Raw genomic sequence first — 18,018 nt, 5'->3', positions numbered from 1 at the left:
TTCCCCAAGACCTGTTCCAAATATGTGTATGGCTGCTCCAACACTACATGACATGGGAGCATGGCAGAAGGGAAGTTGAAGTACAAAGATATGGGTCTTAATTAATTGCAATTAACGTATCTTTCTTTTGCAAACTTTACAAAGACCATGTCCAAGTGTATATATTTTCCGTATCCTTTCCTGGGTCTGGAAGAGCAAATGGAAGGTGCTGGCACTGAAACTTCATTAGCTTAAATTAGTGTAAGTCGGTCTCTGTTCTGATCTCTTAAATCATAAACATATTGACTGATCAAAACATAATGGGTGAAGGGAGAAAAAGCCTGAATTGGTAGGACTTCCATCTCTGAGATTCCAAATACGTTCAAGCAACAGTCAACTTTTTGGTGTGTCAAAATGCCCTCATCTCCCTGGCACTTGGAAGGCAAACATTCACCTTCATTCAAATCCCAGAGAGCTACCCACTTCTGTTACAGCTTATCACTAATGATGAGAAACATCTGATTTCTAAGGTCACCCTAGATGGAATGGGATTGCAAAGATCTGTGTTCAGGTGGGCATGTTCTAATGATCATTTCCAGTGAACAAAATAACACTTGCAAAGTGCAATGAGCTGACAACTGGGAAAATTTCATGAATGAGACAATGTTGATGCTTCTTGAATTGTTGGGATCACTTTGTGCTAGCACCATTTACAAAACAAAAGCAAACAAAAATAAAAACAAAAAGCCCCACCATCATAATTTCTCATCATTTGTTCCTTATCTACTGTTCTCTACTTAAGGATCTAAAACCTATATGTTGATGTTTAGGGACAAACTTTATGTTCAGAGCACCAGGACAAATCTTCTAATCTAATGGCCTATATTCAAAAACGTGATCTATAGACCTTAATTCCCTGGGAGTCTCCTGGCAAAAAGGACTTGATAGTCCAGTAAGTTTGGAAAAGGCTCATGTAGTATCCCTCTTGGGGATTCACAGTGTACCCTACCGAATTAAAGGCTCTACAAAACCTTGCAGTAAAGAAAGCTGCTCACCCTTGTGGAATGAATTGGAGTTTCGGAGATTAGACACAGAAATGGGCACATTTTCTTGGCCTCTTTATTTTAAGTGTTGTCAAATTTTCTATATCCTATTTCTCAGAAGTATGATTTCTATTACTTGTCCTCTTTCTCAATGTGCCCCAGCCACTACAGGTCTCATTACATATCTTTGATCATGCCAGAAACATTTCCATTTCAGAAATTTAGTACAGCCTATTCCTCCTGCCTACAACTCTGTTCTTTCAAATATGAATATGACTCCTTCTTTCACTTCACTCAAGACCCTGCTCAAAAGTCAACTTTTCAGAGAAACTTCTGAATTGTGTCCCTTCCCAGAATTCTGATGTCAAAGCTCTAATCCCCAATGTGATTAGGGCCTTTAAGGAAGTAGTTAAGCTATAATTAGCCATAAGTGTAGGATTCTAACCCAATACGACTGGTACACTTCTAAGAAGGGGGGGACACCAGGAATGCCTCTGAAGAGGGAAGAGGCCAAGTGAGGACACAGCAAGAAGGTGGCCACCCTACCAGCCAAGGAGAAAGGTCTCAACAGAAACCAACTCTGCCAACACCTTTATCTCTGATTTCTAGCCTCCAAACTCTTGTCTCTAGGAGGCTGAGAAGCCGAAGAGTAGAGTACAGTGGATGAATGTTTGGGCTCTGTGTTCAAACCCTAGCTCTTCTACCTTCTAATGGGGTAATCCTTGATGAGTCACTAAAACTCCAGGAGCTTTTCTGTCTGTAGAATAGTGATGAGGAAAACAGCTCTTACTCCAAAGGCATTGATGTAAGACTGTAATGACACACAACACAAGCAATGATTAGAATACTGCCCAGAAAAATACATGCATTTGATAATGGGTACCCACTATCGCTTAGTGTCTGTTTTCTCCTCTGGAATGTAGTAAGTTCTGTAAGGACAGGGAATTGGTCTTAACCAGAGATACATTCATAGTCACCAAATCAGTGCCTCCAGGGCACATGTTAAGATCTTAATAAATATTCTTTGCCTGGAAATATGAAGAAATAAAAGCTGGTAGACAGTCTTACAAAGTTCACACAGAATGTAGATCCTGCATTGTCTCTTCTGTGATCATACTTTTTTTTTTTTTTTTTTTTTATAATTGAATGAGCACCATATAACCCATCATTGCCACATGATTTCAGAGCACTCGTTTTTCTGCTGACCGTAGTACTGATGCCGGGTCATAGTACTTAATTATGAGCCAAGCTAGGAGGGGCAGTTAATAAAGGGCCAAAGAATATAGGTTTCCCACTCAAAGGGGTTGTCAGAACTACATTTACCTTGTGGGTGGTGCTTGGTTTCAGCAAAACGTCCTGCATATAATTATGTCAAAGCACTTCATTTGAAATTCATTAGTTGTGTTTGTGCTGAACTTTTTGTATTGTACATAATTTTATAGCTTCGGTATCAGTCGATGGAACGTGAGCACCTTCCACTGATGGACTTCGGAACTTTCATTAGCCCATGACATGTCACTGGGATGAGTCATTCTTGGTGGCTCAGGCAGATTGATGCGGAATCCAAACCAGGGCCCTGGTGGGTTTGATATTATCTATAATAGGCCACAATTACCTGAGGTCGGCTTTTGCCCATGTCATTCTTTAGAATGAGTCATTCTTTGTGGCTCAGGCAGACTGATGCAGAATAGAAATCAGGCTTGGTGGGTTTGGTGTTACCTGCAATAAGTCACAATTATCTAAGGAAGACTTTAGCCCGGCTCTCACCAAGAGTTTAATAGGTGATGTACGAGTAGTCCCTAGGCATTTTATCACCAAATATCAAAATCTACAACCACTTGTTTCTTAAATAATCATGTAAAATCAACAATGGGAGCATTCACTATAAGGAAATCAGTAGGAGAGTGTAATTCCCAATGCGTTAGCTATGTCCCTCAATTTTCACAGATGTGTATTTCCCAGTAATACTAATGGTTTTCCTACTACATGGTAGAGAGCCAGGTGAAGAATTTGCTATAGTTGTGGTAGGAAATTGCACATTGCCTATGGAATCCCACCCTGAATTCCAGTAAATCACATAGATTACCAGTGTGTCCACCATCCCCATCCTTCTATAGCTGCTATGCTTGCTAAATATAACTCCAAGCAGCCAGTTTGGATTGGGATAAGAGCCTTTATAAATAAAAGTTCCCAAGCTCTCTAGGATGTTTTAATCAATTCTAATATTTAATCTTCTAGAAGTTCCCAGTCCTTTGGCATTTTTCATAATTTAAGAAAACATTTAATACTAGCAGTAATCACAAATCAAAGTCTAAAAAGCAATACCCTTTGCAACAGCATTAAAAAATATGAAACTTTTAGGCATAAATCTGACAAAAAATGGTCAAGACTAGCATACTGAAAACTATAAAACATTGTCGTAAAAAGCTAAAGAAGATCCACAGAAAAGGGAAACACATGTGATGTTCTTGGGTCAGAAGACTCACTATTGTTAAAATATCAATTCTCTTCTCATATTGATTCTCTCCTCATTTGCAGATGCAATGCTATGTCAAGGAAAAATCCCAAGAGAACTTTTTATAAAAATTGGCAAGGTAATCCTAAAATTCACATGGAAATGAAAATGACCTGTACTAGCCAAAACAGCTTTGGAAAAGAACAAAGTTGGTGAGCTTAGAGTACCTGATTTCAAGACCTATTTTAAGTCTACGGTCATCAAAACAGAATGGCACTGGTTTAAAGTTTAACAGTAGTATCGTGGAGCAGAATACAGAATGTAGAAATAATTGAACTTCTGATTTGTGAAAAAGGTGCAAAGGTAATTCAGGAGCAAGAACTGCTTTATCCACAAATAGTGTTGGAAAAATTGAATATCTGTATGCAAAAAGAAAGTACTCTAACTTTTATCTGTCATCATATATAAAAATTAACTCACAATAGATCATAACCCTAAATATAAAAGCTTAAACTACAACACTGTTAGAGGAAAACATAAGAGAAAGTCTATGTCATCTTGAACTAGCAGAAGATTTTTTAGACATGACATGAAAAGCACAATCCATAGAAGAATAAATTGGTTAACTGAACTTCATTAAAATTTAATACATCTATGTTTTCAAAGACATGGGTAAGTGAATGAAAAGACAGAGCTAGAATGGGGAAAAAATCCTTGCATATCATATGCATGATAATTGACTTATATCCTGAATATACGAAGAACTCTCAAAACTCAGTGAGAAAATAATCTAATTTTCTTAAAACATGCAAAAATGTTGAACAGACACTTTATGAAATAAGATACATAAAATGGCAAACAGGTACATGAAAAGATGTTCAACATCATTAGGGAACTGCATATTAAAACCGCAGTGAGTTTCCACTAAGTGTCATTGGAATAGCCAAAAAAAATGACCATACCAAGTGTTGGTAAGCATGTGAAGAAAACAGAACTCTTATAACACTGCTGGTAGAGATATAAAATGGTATAACTATTTTGGAAAACTGGTTGACAATTTCTTAAAAAGTTAAACATACATCCAGCCATTTACTATCTTCCCAAGAGAAGTGAGAGCACACGTCCATCAAAAGAATTATACAGGAATGTTCACAGCAGCTCTATTTGTAGTATCCTACTGTGAATAAACACCCAAATGTCCACCAACAGGTTACTGGGTAAAAAATGGATATTCACACAATGAAAAGCTCTTCTGTAATGTAAAGCTGTGTATTAATATGCACAACGACATGGATGAATTTCAAAATTATTATGCCAAGTGAAAGAAGCTAGACAAAAAAGAGACACACTGTATGATTCCACATATATAAAATTCTAAAAAATGCAAACTAACACATAGTAATGTAACAGATCAGGGGATGACTGTGGATTAGGGAAGCATGAGGGGTGGGGAGAGAGATGGCAAAGGAACATAAGAAAACTTTTGGGGTGATGGATGTGTTCATCATTTGGTTGTGACAATGAGCTCACAGGTATATATGCATAGGCCAAACTTACCAAGTTGTATAGTTTATTATGTCAATTACATCCCAAAAGAGCCATATTTTGGAATAAAGTATATTTTTAGTTTACAGTGTTAAATATATTTATTTTCTCTAAGTAAATAGTTTAAAGGCCTATAAAACATATATTTTCTTTTTTTTTTTCCCATAGTTTGGCAACCTTCTTTTTAAAATTTTTTTTAAATTTTATTTTAACTTTTCAGTGTTCCAAGATGCATTGTTCATGCACCACACCCAGTGCTCAGGCAACACGTGCCCTCCTTAATACCCACCCCAGGCTCACCTAACCCCACCCCTCTCCCTCTAAAACCCTTTGTTTCTTAGAGTCCACAGTCTCTCATGGTTTGTTTCCCCCTCCAATTTCCCCCAATTCACAGAAGAGCCTTTTTAAGGAAAGAGTAAGCCTTTGAGTTCACTTCACAGATTGCACCTCTTAGAATTCTCCATGTGGGTCAGAATTAGCTCAGAGCCACCACTTCTCACTCTTTCCTTGTTGGAACTTTCTTTTGCAACCATTTCCTGACTTGGCATCCTCTGGGTTCCTCTCCTACCCCACAGAGCCATTGGTTTCCTTCCCTGCTTCTCATCCTTCCTCCCATGTCTTATGTGAGAATGTTCTTTATGGTCTGCAGCTGGTCTCTCTTTTATTCTCATGCACACTCCTTCCTGATCTCTCTACCTACTCTGCCCTGGCCTCCATTTATACTCTAAGAACTCCCAAGAACTCCCACTGCAAGACTTTGTCCCCTCTCCTGACCTCCAGATTTCCACAGGCTTCCCCTTCCATACCTCCAATTTAATGAGTGCATAACTGTAAATGTTCCCCCACTTAAACCTGCTGCTCAGCCTGTGTTCAGGTCTCCCCTAACAGCACTACCATCTCCCCAGCCACCCACGCTAGGCATAGCACAGTGGATGAGAGCACAGGCTCAGGAATACAGTCCCAGTTCTGTCACTTATTACATATACATCTTGGGAAAGTTATTTAACCTCTCTGGGCCTCATTTCTTCATTTGTCTAATGAGTCTCTTCCTTATAAGGTTACTCTGAGGATTAAATAAGATACACATAGAGTATGAGATGCCTGATACATAGTAAGTGCTCAGTGATTAGTAGCATCATGGGTGACATTTACTTCTCTCATAATTCACCAAGGACTATTCATGTGGTTCCTGCCAGCCCCCTGTCCTGCTCTTTTCCTTCCCTCTGCTCCTCCCATCTCAGATTCCTTATATCTTGATACCATGTTGAGACAGCCTACTCTAAACTTTCTTCCATCAGTCAATTTTGTCAAGGGTTACCTAAGTGAGCCCAGGTCAGCTCATGCATTTCCATGATCAAAGACCTTCCACTGGTCCTTCTTGTCCAAATAGCACAGTTCTTAGCATTCAAGACAGGACCCCACTTTTCCACCTTCGTATCTCTGGTCTGAACCCCCTATCAGTTGGGTACTCTCATTTCTTCCCTGTCCTCCATAGACCCTTCTCTACAGTCACATGTTTGTCTAAGAAGGTCGTTCCAAAACTCCCCACCCTGAGGCTCAGCTCAAATGCTATCCTTTTAATGAACTTGGCCCAATTCCCTAACTGGAATTAATCAGTCTCTCTTCAATACTTCCATTGCACTTTACATGTCAAGTTAGGAGCTTATATTATTGTCATTTATATATTTGCCTCACTCTTACTTACCTTGGCTAGGCATTCATTGAAGGCCTGAGTGTTGACTGGAATGAAATGGAAAGAAAGAGCATGACAGTCTGCCCAACAGCTGCCTAACATCTCCCTGGTAATGTCACCTGCTCATGGAGTCTCTTTGTAGACTGACACTTTACAAATTAGCATCCTGTTCAAGCTGAAAGAGCACCAGAGAGCCACCTCATTGGAAAGCACACAAGAGAAAAAGCAACAACACCACTCAAGGGTCTGTGGAGGGAAAGAAGAGAAGCAAATAAGGTACGACAGATGCTGACTTAATCTTGGCTATTCTAAATGGCTTTTTCTGCAATTAAGATGTCTCTCTTCTGAGAGGAAGCTGTTTACTGTTCACAGCTGAGGAATGCCAGCCAAGCATCCCAGAGATGCTCTCCATTCTTCTCATTTTATAAATTAGGGTGCCACTTTACAAGGGGACTAAGACTCTGAGTGGCCATGCAAAATCTCTGAAGAAAAAAATTAAGAGGCACTCACAAGAGCATGCACTTGATAGAATCTGCCAGCCACTCACCCAGGCAGCTGCCAAGTGGGGAAAGGGACAGGGTTAGAATATGAAGAGGTTATAACATCAACCCAAGAAGATAGCTGTCAATTTCCCCTCCAGATTTCCCAAATTCTCCAGGAGAGTCTTTCATTACGGAAATGATTATTTCCATTGCTTTTAGTTTAGTAGACCAGTATCTCTGAACTTTTTTTTTTTTACTAAAGCAGTCAGTGGCAACTCAACTTAGTCAATACATCAGTATCAAAATGATTTACTGCCCTTTTTTTTTCCCCCAGAAACTCTGTAGTTACCACACAAACCACAACACTGGCATTCAGGGCCCAACTTCTACTGTTAATTGTGGACCCAGAGAAATGTGTAAGCAAAAGATAACTAAGAGTACAAACTACTAAAGCAGTGAGCAAAAACTGATGCTTCAAGGAGAGAAGGTTGAGGGGCTATAGAATATCATTGCCATCACTATCAACACTGCAGCCATTACCTCTTTCAGTGTCTATTTCTACTCTCAGAAAGCAGGGGCCATGACTGGCTTATACTATTCTTCATATAGCCAGAGTCTAGCTGAGGGGTTAGGTTCTAGTAGAATTAAACATGTGTTGAATAAATAAATATACCAGTGCACCTCTCAGAAAAGTAATTGAGGAGGACATACTAGGAAGAGTTTTTACATTTGTAAAGAATATTGCTCCTCCTTCCTAGATATTATTTATATCAACTACATATGAAGGAAAATTGACTTTTTCTAGACACAGGCTCATAGGTACATGAGCATGGCTACTCAGTAATTTTCAATTCTGAAATTTAGAAAATGTAGGAAAAATTCTTCCCATGTCTTGGAAGAATATAAATATCTATATTTGGGAAGAATATAAATATCTATATCTATATCTATAGCTGGTAAGATATAAATATCTATAACAATGAGTTTTGCTTGGAGTCAGGTACTGTTCATCCCAGATAAACTGAATACAAAGAAATCTAGTCCTCCTGGTGTCATTCCCAGCCCTGCCAGATAAATGCTTCTCTCTGGAATGGTTTAGAGGAATTACATTACAATTCTTCTACACTTCGTAGCTGAGTTACAGAGTAACCTGCCAGCAATCCTCTCAGATTCACCAGGCTGTTGAAATAGAGCAAAGTCCACAAGATTTCCACTGAGATGTGCTGAGCAAAGGCCAGAGCCCCAGAACGAAACAAGTACAGACTCTGAGCAAAGCTCCCCTCATGCTGAGAGTGAACCCACTGGCCCCTGGGATCCAGGTGATTGGTAATGACCCCTGTGATGCTGGCACTCATGAGGGAGCTCCCTGGGTGGTTCCTGGTCACTGTGGTCTTCCTACCCGTGGCTCTGCTGCTATTCCTTCTCATCGCCTACTTCAGGATCAAGCTGATGGAGGGTAAGTGTGAAGCCACACCAGGCAGTGGCTTGAAGTCCTTTCCTATGGAACACATTTGCAAAAAGCCAATGCAAGGTCAGTGTTTCTGGCAGGGGGTCTGGGGCAATACCTGGTTGTACCTGTGGGTACTTGCCACCAAGCACTCTCTTCGGATCTCTTCATTGGTAAACAGGCAGCGTGATCCTTTCAGCAGTGCGGATCCTGAGCAAGGCTCTGCGGATCTGCGGTGAGGACCCCTTAACTGTAGCCTTGACCCTGACCTGGACAGATGAACTGTGAATCAGTGATTCTGACTTATGATTGCTTCTCTCTCTCTCTGACAGGGCAATATATTCCACAAATGTTAAAACACATATCATGATCTGCATTCTATCCCTGACAGACACCTTTGTGCTTGTGACGTGAGTGTGTGCACATACATTTCTCTCTCACCCATGGAACTTTGATTAAGAAAATGTGCCAAACATTGTGCTATCACAGTGTTTGGCAAATGTCGAGCCCTAACAGATAGTTGAGGGCTTGGGGTAAGCTTTTCATGAGACTATTGTCTTAACGAAAAACAAAACAAACAAACAAACAAACAAACAAACAAAAACCTCAGGACCTCAAAGTGATTCAGACATAGGCAGTTGGGTCCTGGACTAAGACTGTTTATTCTGCTATAATTAAATTAATGAAGCTGAACTGTGACTTCATAGACTAAATGTTAATAATGTGTCCAGAAAACATTAAATTAATATCATAGAGGTTAATATTTATTTTAGCAATAGCAACAAAAGCCAGTACTATTTAAGTTGGATGGTGTCATATTAAAGCACTATAAAAATAAATTTGAGAATCATTCCTTTCCCACAAAAACTTGCCAAGTCCAGGCAATGCCTTTATGAATGCCATTCTATAAAACATTTTCAGAATCCTGAATGAAGAAGGCCATCACATATGACCTAAAATCAAGTAGAAGTCCAACTGGGGATATTTTCTTTTTATGGGGGGGCAGGGGTGAAGGGAGAGGGCGACAAAATCTTAAGTAGGCTCCGCACCCAATGTCAAGCCTGACGCAGGGCTCGATCTCACAACCCTGAGATCATGACCTGAATCGAAATCAAGAGTCAGATGCTTAACTGACTGAACCATCCAGGTGCCCTGGCGATATTTCTAAGATGAGATTTAGAACATAAATTCTAGGGGCACCTGGGTGAATCAGTGGGTTAAAGCCCCTGCCTTCAGCTCAGGTCATGATCCCAGGGTCCTGGGATCGAGCCCCACATTGAGCTCTTTGCTCAGTGGAGAGCCTGCTTCCCTTCCTCTCTCTCTCTGCCTGCCTCTCTGCCTACTTGTGATCTCTGTCTGTCAAATAAATAAATAAAAACCTTTAAAAAAAAAAAAAGAACATAAATTCTAGAGGACATTATAGAGCACATTATAGAATCACAAGTTTCCAATCATAACATACTCAAATATTCCCAAACCTTTCATTTTTTTGGTCTCATTTTTATGAACAACCCTCTTGTTGAATGACCCAGCTGTGTATTCTGTCTTGCTGTGCAGCATTTCATGTGATAAATCCTTTTCTTTATTAAGTTAGTTTATCCTCCATGGCCTTAAGACCAGTCTACTGGACATTCTGCCACCTAGCCATTCATTAACACTTACCTCTGGAAAAAAGCCTCTGAAAAAAGAAGAGAAAATTAGAAATCCCCAGGATCCTAACTATGGGATTTTAACCTTCCAAACTGGTTGAATGCCTAGCCATTGCAAACATTTCCATTTTGAAAGTCTTTTAAAGCTGTTGCAATGGCTGTTGTCATTCACAGGCATCCCAGGCCTCCAGTGACACTGAGCACCTTATGGAGCAGTGACAGGATGCTGATGTCACAGTCAGAGACCTGAATTGTTCATATCACTCCCAAGTTTCATCTCTGGCTGCCTTTTTGGGTAGATAAATGTTTAGTATCTCAAAAATGGGTCAAGCCTTAAATGAGGTAATCAACAGACCAATATAGCCTCATGGATTCCAAAATCTCTTATTGGCCTCTACTTATTACTTGCTATAGGTCAGATGGCTCAGCAAGACAAATGGTATTTGGGACAGACTCTTCAAAAAAGGATGAATCTTGGTTTTACAGCCTTACTTATCCCTGGATGACTTCTGGGGGAAAACGTCTATAATCTGCAAAAATTAAAATTAAATGGGTCTATGGTATTTTGCTTATTTAGATAATGGAGATAATTACGAGGTATAGATGTCAATCACATTCCTTCCGAAGGCCCTGGAGAAGGAAGCCTGCCCTTGGCAGTGTGGCCGGGCAGCAAAGGGGGCTGATGCTGGACAAAATGCAGGCAATGTGTGCACACAGTGCCGGGCCGCAAGGACAAGCTCAGCGTGAGCACTAGGATCATTGCACAGTGACACCCTCATTCTTTGACACATTTCTGCCCATGTAAGTTGTCTAGAAATCAAAGCCTCCATGTTTTGGAACAACAAGGTCCCCTGGGTAGAGTCCTTTCACCAACTCTGAGGCTCCTTCCAAATGTGCACCATACTGCTGGGTAGGAAGAGTTCTCATGCATTCATTCAACACATATTTGAGAAGCTACTATATACCAGGGATTGTTCTAGATTCTGGAACAGATTCTTACTATGGACTTTCAGAATGGAGATAACAATCCCAGGTCCATAAAACCACAAAAGGCATCTGGTGAAATGTTTAGAATTTGGAGGACAGACTTTGCAAATCTCTCTGTTTCTGGTTCTGGCCTCCTTTACAGGTCTGGTCAATGGCCTGAAGAATGACCTGCCCTTCTCCCTAAGTCTTGTCCCAGCGCTAGAGCAGAGCACTCCCACTAGAAGCAGAATCCTCCAAACAGTGAAGAGGCCCCCACAATGATGTAATGAGCCTCCACTTTCTGTGGTTCTTCTCTATGGTCCCCTTTTGTTGGCTCTCACTGAGGTGTGCCTGGAGCTTCCGGGCTACAGGTGAGGAGCACAGGAGGGGTGAGGGAGGAGATGGAAGAAGTCAGCAACTCTCTCTGCATCAGTCACGTAATGTGGTAGGGGTCCCATCTGAGGCTTACTGTTGGAAAGAATACTAATGACTTTCAGTACACTGTTGCCAGCAGCTTGCTAAGGAACCATCTGCAGGATACCAAGAGAGCACTGTCCTGCTGACTGGCCCAAAGCGGGCTTCTCTCTTGTCAGTTTTCATTCAGTTGAGACTGGGTCCTGAGGGTGGTGGGGTAAGACTAGTAAAGACCCTGGTAACTATTCCTTGTAGGTACCTGGCAAAGATAGCAGCTGAGGGACACCCTGCATTGTTCCTCTCTCTCCAGAATTTTCTATTCCAACCGAGCTTTGCTTATGTTTCCCTCTTCTTCCCAGTGGGAACTGTGCATCCTTTTCTGGAATAATTCCTGATAACATTTTCCACTGTTAGCAGACAACCTTAGTCTAAACATATTTTCATTTTTCTGTGGGTCTGTTCCCTTTATTTCCAAATTTTTCTTTAAAAAAAAAAACTTTAACAACACTTTTTAAAGGTAACTCTTTCTGTAGCTGTTTGCCTATGTGTAAATAGTAATATCTTTTCTATAGTTTGAGGGCAATTGAGATCACATGCCCCAAATAAAATATGACCAGTTTGTATCTTTATTTAGCAGCTCTCATTTAAAAACTGTAACCAGATGGTCAAATGTCATGTCATTAATCTTCCAACCAGGGTTATGGCAAGTGTAATCATTCCTATTTTGTGCCTGAAAAGAAAGGGACATTGACAGATTAACTGGTGTGTTCACAGAACCCCAGAGTCTGATGTTCTGAAACAGAAAATTAGTTTGCCTGGCCCATACGTCCTAGTCCATCAGCCAAGAGAGGCATTTTAAGATGTGATGGAAAGCATGTGGAGGTATTGTAATCACTCAACATTAATCCCTACACTTGAAGCCTTGGGAGGTAATGGTGCATGTAAATTTAATTAGTATGTAGACAACATCAATTTTCTCACAAAGGAAGAAGGAAAATTCTCTAGCATTCTGCACTCTTCAATCTCTGTCAATTGCCTTGAGGAGCAGCTCTTCAGGTGCAGGTCTGAATCTTGAACTTCCCATCAGTGAATCCCTTCATCCACCACTCCCGTGGCCATTTCCTACCTTCTAGAGTAGAAGTTTTGATTATCTCACCTCCCCAACTCCTGAAATTCCTAAACCTCTACTTCCGGTATTATTCTTTGCCCCCAAAATACCATCATGCTGATAAAGGACAAATTGCTCCCTAAATAACCAACACTGCCCAAATAATCTTTTTTGGTTTGTTTGTTTTTGATGTCTATTGAATGCCTGAAAGTTTTTGTGTGGTTAGATCCAGCAACTTACATTCTAAAACAAACATCTCAAGTCTGGAAAATGTGCACATGACTAGACGTCTTTCACTAAACTTCGTATATATGTTTTGGTAGTCAGCAGTCAAAAGGGAAAAAGACACGTATTTGGGAAAAAATCAGATTAATGTAAGGGTTAGTAGAGTGAAATTGTTAAGAGCTTTCAGACCACAAAATCAAACCAAACGCGGTTTAAATTCTTGAGGCTTATTGATGTCACAATGGCCACCCAACCTCTTAAAGTTCAGTTTCTTCATCTCTAAAATAGAATAATAGCAGAAAATAGCTGTAAGGTTGGTGTGGGGTTTATATGAGGTGATACATACAAGGTTAACAATGCCTATTCCAAAAACTAGTAGTTATTATTATCCCTGGTGGCTTATAAATCCCAAGAAGCCATGTTTTATCATTATAATAGCAGCTATTATTAAAATTATCCTATAATAATTAAGCAAATTGTCCAAATCACTCACCTAGAAAGTGGTAGAGACAGGAAATGAACCCTGGCCGACCAGCTCTAAAATTAGCCAACACACAACTCCTGGAGTATTGAACACAGTATTGAATAGTATTGAACACAGATGACATGTTCAACAGATACCTGTTGAATGGATGAATCTTTTCAGCCAAGACAAACTTACCACAAACATGGAAGGCAACTGTGGGAGAATTTTAAATAAGGGAAGGATTTTAGAAAAGTTTTGAGAGGATTTAATCTCTATGTAACAGGAGTAATTATTTCTGATGGGGATTCCTCAGCATAAAGAGGTCACCCTAAGTCAAAGAGGCTGCATTTCTTCACCTGTGGCCCAACAGGAGAACTTTGATGCCTGCAGAATGTCCACCATAATGAACTCAGGTGTTTTCAGGGCCACCGCCAGTCTCACCAGTCTAGTACCTCTCAACATGCTCCTTAATAGATTGATGAGGTAAAACAATGGCCAGGCCACAAGCTGTTTCAGGAGACAGGTGAATTCTTGCTCTTATTCTCTGCATTATACCTTACACCGGATACCGTGGACTGGAGAGCTAACTCCTTGTGGATTGATGAGCTTCCTCTTGGTCTCTTTACTCGGGTTCTCCACTCCTAGAGTGCTCTTCCTTTGATTCCATTACTCGGGTCACCAATTTTCAGTTCTATAGTTTGTATTCTGGTTCCTCATTCACAGCACTTGTCATGTAGTTACTCTTCAGTAATTAAGAACTAAAGGGAAGAAATACTCACATTTCAATGAGTTTAGTGTCTAAGCCCTGGGCCATCTCAAGAAACACCTTGGAAAAGCAATAATCTAATGGACAGCCAGTGTAACCGACTGGTTGAGAGTGTGGACTCTGGAATCAGACTGCATGGGATGGAATTCTGGATCCATCTATTTTGGGGATCATAGGCAAATTGCTTCTGCTTGATTTCTCCCTGCCTCAATTTGCTCATCTGTAAAGTAAGACTAACAAGGATGACTACAGCATAATGCCATTGCGAGAATTAAATGTGATAAGACACACAAAAGGATTCACACGTGTCTGGCACATAATAAGTACTCAATAAATATTAGCTATTCTATCTTGAGGCTCATGCAGCCTATGGCCTGTCACCATCCAATGCATACGTAACACCTCCAGACTATAATGGCAAGCCATCACAGAGGTCTAGAACTCAGGTCAAGGAGAGTGCATTTGCCCTGGGGCACATGGCATATAAAATGTCTGGCAAGGGGTAAGTTGCTTGGATTTGATACAGGAGCCAAAGGGAAGATTTTCAGGCTCAAGTCTATAAACATGTGTTACCTCCCATAAGATTGCAAACTCCTGGTCTTTGGCTTTGGATAACCCGAATAATTATAATTCTGAAAAGAAAACTGGTAAGAGTAAAAGCAGGTTCAGTGGTGTGTGTTGGTGGTGGTCAGGAAGGGAGATATAGATATAGATATAGATATAGATATAGATACAGATTTTTTTTTTCCTGTATCAGGAAGATCCCAGATCCCAAGCAATACTTGTGGGGATCTCAAGAGAAATCTCGGGCCTCAAGATCCTATATGTTATTGCCAATGAGAGAACAATGGAAGCTATGGGAGCAGATAAGAAGACACAGAATGATAGTGCATAATAAAAGCCAAAAGGAGGAAAATAACTGGTGTGTGGTGGGCTTGTGTCAAATGCTACAGGGAAGGAAGTTGGGGGCTGAAAAATGCCACCAGATTTTGTAATTACGATATCGCTGATGAGTTTGAATAGTTCAGTAGAGTAGCTTTAACTGTAGCCATGTTTCAAGGGGTTAAGGAATGTGCAGGAGGTAAAAAGTTAAAACAGAGTTTTCAGTAAAGGATGTCAAAAGGTAAAAGGGAGAAGACTAATTTGGCATATCTAAAGACTAAATGTGCCCAACACATTTTGGGACAGGGTCAGAGACAGAAACTCTGTCTTACTCATTTTCACATCCCCAGCCCCCATTCTACAGACTTGCTTTATGGATGCTTATTGAATGAGGGAGTCCAAATACATTTAATCAGCACTTAATCGGCTAAATATTAAATACCCTTAGCACATAACAAGGATTACAGTGGTACTTTGCCCACTACAGTCGGGGCCACCCTTTCACAATAAGCATTTACATTTCTGTTGGAAGTTGCTGGGGAGGGAGGGGAGACCCTGCAACAGGCCTTGCTCTGGGGACCCGGCCTTGAGTAACTTCTAGAAACGCTGGCCAACACCCACACATGAGTCGTCCATGATCCAGGGCAGGCACTCCGCTGCCTCCAAAGTATTAATTGATAATTTTCCTTTCAGTTAATGAAGAACTGTCGCAGACCCCCCAACACCAGCACAAACACGAGGCTGGCTCTGACCTGTACCAGAGGAGGAAAAGAACGTGACCTGGGGACTGACCCGTAGCAAATTTCTACTGAGCAGAGAGCAACAGTCAATGGCTTAGCTCCTAACATAAGTTCATAAACTCGAACAACAACACAAATAGAGTACTAAAAAGCTGGTTCCGAACCACTTTGCAAAGTGGCAGCTGTTACCCTGGGGGGATGTCTACAAGACTCCGTTAAAGAGCAGTTCGTCGGAGAGTACCAAGAATACAAGATTTTCTTGGATGTGCAGTATGGACTGGACACTTAGCATCTTTTTAACTTTTATAAGACTCTGTCTATTCTGAAGGACACTATTTTTAAAATAAAACTCAAGTATCCTTATTACATAATCCTATGGAAGCGTACGTTTTTCTGATTTTGTTGGTGAAGCAGCTCTGGTAGAGAACAAACATTGGCAAAAGACGAGTACCTTGAGGCCTCTGCGGATTCCCTCTTCGAGAGTATTCCCACTCCCTCCACCTGCTGCAGCACGACTCTTAAATGACGTCCTTCCAGGCATCACTTCCAGCCCTGGGTTGGCTACTCTCCCTTTTCCAGCTGCCTCCACAAATCACATCACCCTTGTGATGACCCACAAAACAAGTGGAGTCTCTCCACACCAACGAAGGCAGCTTTCATCAAGAAATGTCTTGGAAATACTGGCAATTTGCCAGTGGGCAAAGGGAAGAACAGGACGGTCATGTAACTCATACGGAGAGTAGCTCAAGCATTTGCCTCTAAAACCAAAACATCAGGGAGCTATTTCTAAATAAGGAAAGAAGTCAACATTTCACTAGCAGAATTCTTTTTTCAGGGGGAGCCCCAAGGAGCCAACATAGATAACCAAAAAGAAACACTTAATTCAAAGTGGTCATTAAAACAGATTGAGTACTCTTGTGCTCTCCACAGTTTTTTAGTCAAGACCAACAAAAGATGCTTCCTGTGTCCTAAGCAGGAGTCTGATGATATTCCAGTCTTTGCGTGTGAATCTAACAGGCTATTAGCATGATTAACTTTATAAAATGTACTGAGTTTGGTCACCTGTAAGAAACGTACCAACTTCTGTAGTGATCCCTAATCTTAAGAAAGATTGTGCGAATGACCAAAAGCAAGAAGGCACCACTGGTGCTGGGTATTTTCTTAGCTACCTCTCTCCCCACTCCAAACTCTTCACATGCATCCAGAGTCATTAGTCTCCATTTGCCCTTCTTGCCTCATGTAGAACTCAGTGTTTGAAGACACTCATTCTGTGTTTTATTGCATTTGATTACAGTGGAACTGTCTGCTGGGGCTTTCAGACAGAGGTAATTTAAAATAACAGCGTTCGTGCCATATGGAAGGAATAATAATACTCTATCAGTTCTGGGAGGGATCTCTTTTTAGCCCCTGATGGAAATCAGCTTGTGTAAAAATGCTTTCTTTAACAGAAGGCGTGAAAGGATGCATCGTCTTCCCAGCTGGCCACCAGGGTTGGCTCCACCTTCTTCTGGAAAGACGGGAGTCTGGCTTTTGATTCTGGTGGAGGCCAGTCCACCGTCTCTTCCTGCCCAGGGAAAATGCGTCCCAGCTGTGGTGATAACAGATGAGCTCCACATACATGTGCAGCAATAAGCATAACCAAAGAGTTCAAAGCAAGATCCCTTTCTTTTGTTGCTGTTGAGACTAATTTCCAATGAAATCCTGAGCGGATTCATAGTTTTTGTATGTAGAGAGAAACAGAAACATGTTTTCCCATGGAAAGGCCATGCTATCTGCTTGAAGGCACAGCTACCCAATCTGTAACATCCTTCCCAAAGCTCTGTCAGCTACACTTGCTCTTCAGACACTCACAGCCGAGGGGAGATCTTCTTCCGGCCTGGATTGCTTCAGCTCCTCTGCACCACTCCTGCCACCTAGACCGGCTGCAGTCTCCTTACGCTAGCCTCTATTCTGCTCCATCCCGTGCTCCAAAGCCCAGCGCCCCCAAAGCATGCACAACCCCACACCATCTCATAATGGCTCATCTTACTTCTAATATTCTAATACTGAAAGAATCTCTAGCTCTTCCCCACCGTCAATATAATATTGAGACCATCAATAAAATAATGCTCTTGTTAGGTTGCCAAATACTCAGTGAAAATTCACCAAAGGGGGGAAA

At 41.0% G+C, this 18,018-nt stretch overlaps 2 long non-coding RNA genes across 2 annotated transcripts; one reads left to right on the top strand and one right to left on the bottom strand.

Annotated features, from left to right (window-relative positions):
• Window positions 1–1,748: 1,748 nt before the first annotated feature.
• LOC131833804 (uncharacterized) lies at window positions 1,749–10,543 on the bottom strand. Its single transcript, XR_009354639.1, has 3 exons — window positions 10,307–10,543; window positions 8,773–8,913; window positions 1,749–1,833 (listed from the first exon to the last, which is right to left on the bottom strand). It is a non-coding gene; the product is annotated as an uncharacterized LOC131833804 (long non-coding RNA).
• LOC131833803 (uncharacterized) lies at window positions 8,371–16,231 on the top strand. Its single transcript, XR_009354638.1, has 2 exons — window positions 8,371–8,653; window positions 15,814–16,231. It is a non-coding gene; the product is annotated as an uncharacterized LOC131833803 (long non-coding RNA).
• The last annotated feature ends 1,787 nt before the right edge of the window (window positions 16,232–18,018 follow it).

The sequence above is a fragment of the Mustela lutreola genome, chromosome 6, assembly GCF_030435805.1.
Source record: "Mustela lutreola isolate mMusLut2 chromosome 6, mMusLut2.pri, whole genome shotgun sequence".
Classification (NCBI taxonomy): Eukaryota; Metazoa; Chordata; class Mammalia; order Carnivora; family Mustelidae; genus Mustela; species Mustela lutreola.
This window is presented reverse-complemented; position numbering and strand designations above follow the sequence as displayed.